At 32.8% G+C, this 5,946-nt stretch overlaps 1 non-coding gene across 1 annotated transcript; it reads right to left on the bottom strand.

The window, feature by feature from the left end:
• Positions 1 to 5,449: 5,449 nt before the first annotated feature.
• Positions 5,450 to 5,556, bottom strand: LOC133038612 (small nucleolar RNA R71). The gene has a single exon (XR_009688111.1). It is a non-coding gene; the product is annotated as a small nucleolar RNA R71 (small nucleolar RNA).
• Positions 5,557 to 5,946: the final 390 nt, after the last annotated feature.

The following is a 5,946-nucleotide window of genomic DNA, read 5'->3' as shown; positions in this document are numbered from 1 at the left end:
GCCTCAGAGCCATGGTAATTGATTTGCTTGCAAGAAATTTGGACTTAAAACGATTTTTTTGTGTTTTGGATGGTATCATGTTGTTTTGTGTGTTGTATGATGATTGATTGATGTTTGTGAATTTTTGTGAAAAATAATTGAATATCTGTTTCTGGAATTATTTTTATTGGATAGTTTGGGAAAAATTAAGCAATTTACTTTTTTTTTTACAGAACTCAATTTTGATTTAATTTGAATTAGTTATGATTTTTTGAAGTTTCGAAAAATATCAGGGAGGTGTCACTCACCTACGCGCGCGCATGAGGGACTTCCCTTCAGACAGCAAGCGCACGGACACGAATTCGTGTCTGAAAGCGAGCCTGCGCGCGCGGAGAGGCTGCTAGCAGCCTCCTGCATCGAGTTCTCTCGGTCAGTCCAGCCCGTGCACGCCCATGGACAGTATGCAATGCATACTGTCCGTACAGCTCGCAATTTTTTCGTTTTTCTTCGATTTTTCAAGCTATTTCATGGAATTAACTTCCGATTTTTTGTGTAGTTTTGTATTTTGATTTTTACTTTTCAATTTTCAAATCTAATATCAGAAATAAATTAATTTGAATTTTTTTAAATTTATTTTTAGATATTAGTGTAATTTGAATTTGAAAACAGGTAAAATCTATCTTTTTGCTTGATTTTATATCTTATTTTTAAATTTGATTATTTTATCTTATTTTTTAAATTTAAAGGTCAGATATTAAATATTTTTTAAATTATTTGACCTTATTTAAATTTAAAATAAGATTACTATAATCATGTAATTTTAAATAGAAGTAAGATATTTTGCTAACTTTTAAATTTTGTTATTTCTATTTAAATTAAATTATAAAATCTGAAAAATATTTATTTTTTTTATTTTATATTTAATTTATAAAATAACTTTAAAAAATTTAAAAGGTGGTTAGAATTTTTTTTTTTGAAATGATATTTAGGTTAGTTGAAACCTAATTTTTCAAAATTGTAGGTTTAATTTTAAATTTTTTTTATTTTATTTTATTTAAATACCAAATTTTTTTTTAATTATTTAAATATTTTTTTTGAAAATAATTATTTAAAATTAAATAAATCTTACATCCAACTATCCAATTCATCTTGTTGCAGGAATATGTGTTTTAGCTTGTTTGCAAGTTTTATAAAACCTATTATTGCTTGATCTAAATTGTCATGGTTAACTTGTTGACAGATCCAATGATCTGATTTTAACCCATGGTTCAATTGTCAATAGGTCAAGTAAATAATTTGTAACAGATAAATTTTACAATCTTCTTTCATCTGTGTATGACCTAGCAACATGATAGGATCCATCCAAATGTGTGCCTGTGTGAACCTATATGTTTAATTTTGTTATAGATGCATATAGGTTGTTGTTGCTAAATAAAATATCATAGTTTTTTGATAGATTTTATTTAGGCTCATTTAGTTTTTGGGCCTATTCAATTAATAACAGTTGTTCATTTTAAGGTTAAATTCCTCTCTTTTGGGCCTTGTGTGAGAGTTGGGGGCCATAGAAGTGGGTACGACATACTGAACCCAGCTCCCCCTCACATGAACCACCCCAATTGTGAAGGCCCATTTGCCTGATTTGGATAACTGTACTAGGTTAAATAAATTAGTTTAACCTAATAAAATTGATTAGCAACATAATTAATTTCATTTATTTTGAAATTAATTTAAGAAAAACATAGTTTAATGAATTATATTCTAAGCTAAACTATATGTATTTTCTTGTATTTAATTAAATATAGAATTATAACCAACTAGATTCTTTCTGAAGCTTAATTTAAACTTTCATTAAAGATTCCTATTTAAGTTGAAAATTAGCTATCTCTAACTAATCAACTTAAATCTGAATATCTTTTGAATTTCAAATTTCAAAATTAAGTTGAGGAATTTCAGGAATTGGTTATTAAGATTCTTTACATATTTTTTAAGTTGATATTTTTTCAAATATTAACTTAAAATAGAATATTTTCAAATTAAGTGGTTACAACTTAATTTTATATTTAATTAAATCTAATTTGAAAGATATTTAAGTTGATTTTTTAGATTCTTCTAAACAACTTATACAAGATATTTTCAAATTTGTTCCATTATTTTCGAATTTATTTTTCGAATTTAAATAATAATTGAAATTTAATTAAAGCTGTTTTTTTTATTTAAACCAACTTTAATTTGTAATTTTTTATTATTAAAATGTGGAACAGATGATTAAATAAAATACATATTTTTTTAAATAATGAGCTTTAATAAAATGATATTCGATCTCCATTGTTGGTCTTACAATAGTTAAATTTTTTCAATATAACCTCGAGACGCTAGACTTCGTCCCCCTTATGGATGGTTATTCGTTGAAAACTTTTAACACCGTAAGATCTCATTTGATAAGTACTTTGTGAGTTTTCGTCTCTATTAGACTCTCCCCTACGGTGACTACTTAGAGATAAACTCATAAAACATGAAACAATTGTGGAAGCTCATAAAATGAGAATAACCTTGATTCTCGCCTACCGAGACAACGTTGGATTCTCATTTTGATCGAATAAAAGGTTGCTAAAATAATTTTATTTTAGATGAGCTGACTACTCTATTCAAATAATGTTATCTTTGACTCTCGCCTACCGGGACACTGTATTACATTATGTTGGAAACCTTGGAAAATAAACTATGTTAGATTTAGTATTTTTATAACATAAGTGATTATTCATTATTTTCTGAACTTGTGTATGAATTTGAACCAAAACCTTACTTCTGTTTTATTGATGTATTGTAGTGCCAATAACCCTCATCCCAATCCACTCCTAGTTAATATCTTAGCAAATGAACTTGAAGATATGAATAAAACTCCTGGTCAGAGTAATACTTCAAATATGCTCATGATGAACATAAAATTCCAGAAAGCAGGTAAGCTGGGAATCGTTCACTCTGAAGAGCAAATAGTTCATAACTCCATAAATCCTACTATTTCAAGCTTAGTTGAGAAGATAAGAGAAAGTGATTCCACTTCCTCAAGTTATACTTCACGACAAAATGAACCAGCAAGAACAACAATTCACAAACGAATAAGCAGTGATGCTTTATTCTTCGAATCATGTGTTTTAGAGAATGATAAATCTATTTGGATTCTTGATTCTGGGTCTACAAACCATGTAAGTTGTTCATTGCAATTGCTTGAGAAATGGAATTATTTGAAATCCGGAGAGTTGAAACTTAAGGTTGGTAATGGCGAAATGGTTTCGGTTAGAGCTAGAGGAAAAGCCAAACTCAAGTTTCAAAACAGAATTTTGGAATTAGACAATGTCTTATACATTCCAAATTTCAGTAGAAACTTGGTTTCTGTTTCATGTTTACAATTGTAACAATACAAAGTAGATTTTTCGAGTTCTAGTTCTACCATTTCTCGAAATGACATTCATATTTGTGTTGCATCCATGGAACAGGGTGTTAGGCTATTTTTAGCCTATGTCTCAGATCTATTTTATGTGCGTTTTTCGATGTGTTGGGACGGAATTACGCTTGTTTTCTATGTTTTCAGGTTCTTTGGAATAAAAGAGGTCTCGGGTGCAGAAATTCAATAAAAGACGAGCTGAGCCGAGGAAAACACAATTTCTGAAGTATTACGCACATCTGGCCGCGGCTAGACACAGCTTGGCCGCGGCTAGAACACGAAACGAGTGGAAAAGAGAGTGTGCTCCAGTCGCCGCGGCGAGAGGAAGCTTCGCCGCGGCCATAAAGTCCTTACAGAACCACATATTTTCAACATCGATCTGGCCGCGACGAGACCATATCTGGCCGCGGCGAGATCCCGTACGGACCAGGGGCAATTTCATCCATAGAACCCTAAAAATTAGTTATAAATAGAAAACTGCGATTGAAAGTTAGGGGAAGCGATTTGGAACCCTAAAACACAGCAGAGAGCGGCAGGAAGAGCATAGAGATTCAAGTGAAGATCCAGAATTCATCCACCAACAGTTCTTTTCTTTATTCCTCGTTAATTTCTTTATGTTGAATATTGCTTTAGGAATGGTTATGGATTTGTTTCTGAACTAAATTTCCCATTTAGGGAGGATGATGATTGTTGTTTAATGCTTTGCCTAGTTAATGTTTAATTACCATTCCTCCATTCTTGTTTGTGAAATTATCTTAATTTGTGTTTAATTTCATGTTTAAGATCGATCACCTTGTGCATGCTTTATGATCTCAATTCGAAATCTGAAAAGTGAGAATTGAGAATGCTAAAATTGGGATAATCGATGTTCTATGTGAAACGAGAGTATTCACATGACTTATGTGACAAGTAGATTATTGCTTAATGCTGATTTCATGTTAGTTTAATTAAGGAATTAATTAGATAACATGTGATTTAGAATCTAGAAGATTTGAAAAGAGCTAGGTTATTTTATAATCTGTCATTCACTTCAAGAATAGGATAGTAATTAAATATTAACGATTTGGGTAAACAACAACAGGATTCTCCTCCCTATCATCTCATCTTGCTTAAACTTTAACTGTGTTTTAAGTTTTCTGAATTACTTTACTTTTCTTAAATCATAATTGTTTTCGATTTGCCAAATAGAATTATAAGTATAGTTTAGTGGTATTTAATCCAATTCCCTGTGGGATCGACCTCACCTGTGTGAGTTTTACTACTTGATTGCGTATACTTGCGTAGTGTTTATAAATTATAGCAACAAGTTTTTGGCGCCGTTGCCGGGGACTTGTTTAAAGATTAATATTACATAAAATTATACTAACTTCTACTTTGGTATATTTTCTCTTGCTGATTTTCTAACCTTTTTCTTGCAATATTTTCTTGATCTATTTCAGGAATCCTAAGTGTATGCGCTGTCAAGGACAAGCAGTTATATTAGCAGTTGATCCTAAAATCGAGAAAACTTGCAGGAGGAACCGAAAGAACAAAAGGCAAGAAAGATTTTCAGCAACTGCTGAAACATCAGAAATCATGGCTGCCAATGTGAACAATAATGCTGGAAACAATGGGGGAAATAACGGTAATAATGGTGGCGCCGTGGAAGATCAAGCTAATGGCCGTAGCTTGAGAGATTACATTCTCCCTACTCTGACGGGAGTGCAGTCATGTATCAGGCCACCGGCAGTGGATGCGAACAACTTTGAGATTAAACCTGCCATCCTTCAAATGGTGCAGTCTTCAGTTCAGTTTGGTGGCCTCCCTTCTGAAGATCCTAATCTGCATCTCTCTAACTTCATGGAACTTTGTGAAACTTTTAAAGTTAATGGAGTTAGCGATGATGCCATTCGACTGAGACTGTTTCCATTCTCACTCAGAGAACGAGCCAAGAGTTGGTTAAAATCCTTGCCACCCAACTCTATTTCCACCTGGAATGATCTTGCAACAAAATTCTTGTCAAAGTTCTTTCCTCCAGCCAAGTCTGCAAAGCTGAGAGGAGAAATCAACAACTTCTGCCAACAAGATAATGAATCTCTCCGTGAGGCTTGGGAGAGGTTTAAAGATCTGATCAGGAAGTGTCCTCATCACGGTATAGAAAAGTGGATGCTGGTCCACAACTTCTACAACGGGTTGGTTGGTAACACTAGAACTCTAATAGATGCAGCAGCGGGCGGAGCTTTTATGAGAAAGAGTGCTAATGAGGCGTATGATCTATTGGAGGAGATGGCTCTAAACAATCAGCAGTGGCCAACTGAAAGGAGTCAATCTAAGAAGGTAGCTGGCGTGTTAGAAGTTGATGCCATCACAAAGTTAACAGCTCAGGTTGAGGCATTGACAAAAATAATTGCAGGGCAAGCTAAACAAGCCCAAATTGTTTGTGAGTTATGTGGAGGAAGTCATCACTTTTCAGAGTGTCAAGCAGATGTGGATGATTTGCCAATGGATGAAGCTAAGGCCATTGTAAATTTTTCACAGAACAATAA

The sequence above is a fragment of the Cannabis sativa genome, chromosome 5, assembly GCF_029168945.1.
Source record: "Cannabis sativa cultivar Pink pepper isolate KNU-18-1 chromosome 5, ASM2916894v1, whole genome shotgun sequence".
Lineage (NCBI taxonomy): Eukaryota > Viridiplantae > Streptophyta > Magnoliopsida > Rosales > Cannabaceae > Cannabis > Cannabis sativa.
This window is presented reverse-complemented; position numbering and strand designations above follow the sequence as displayed.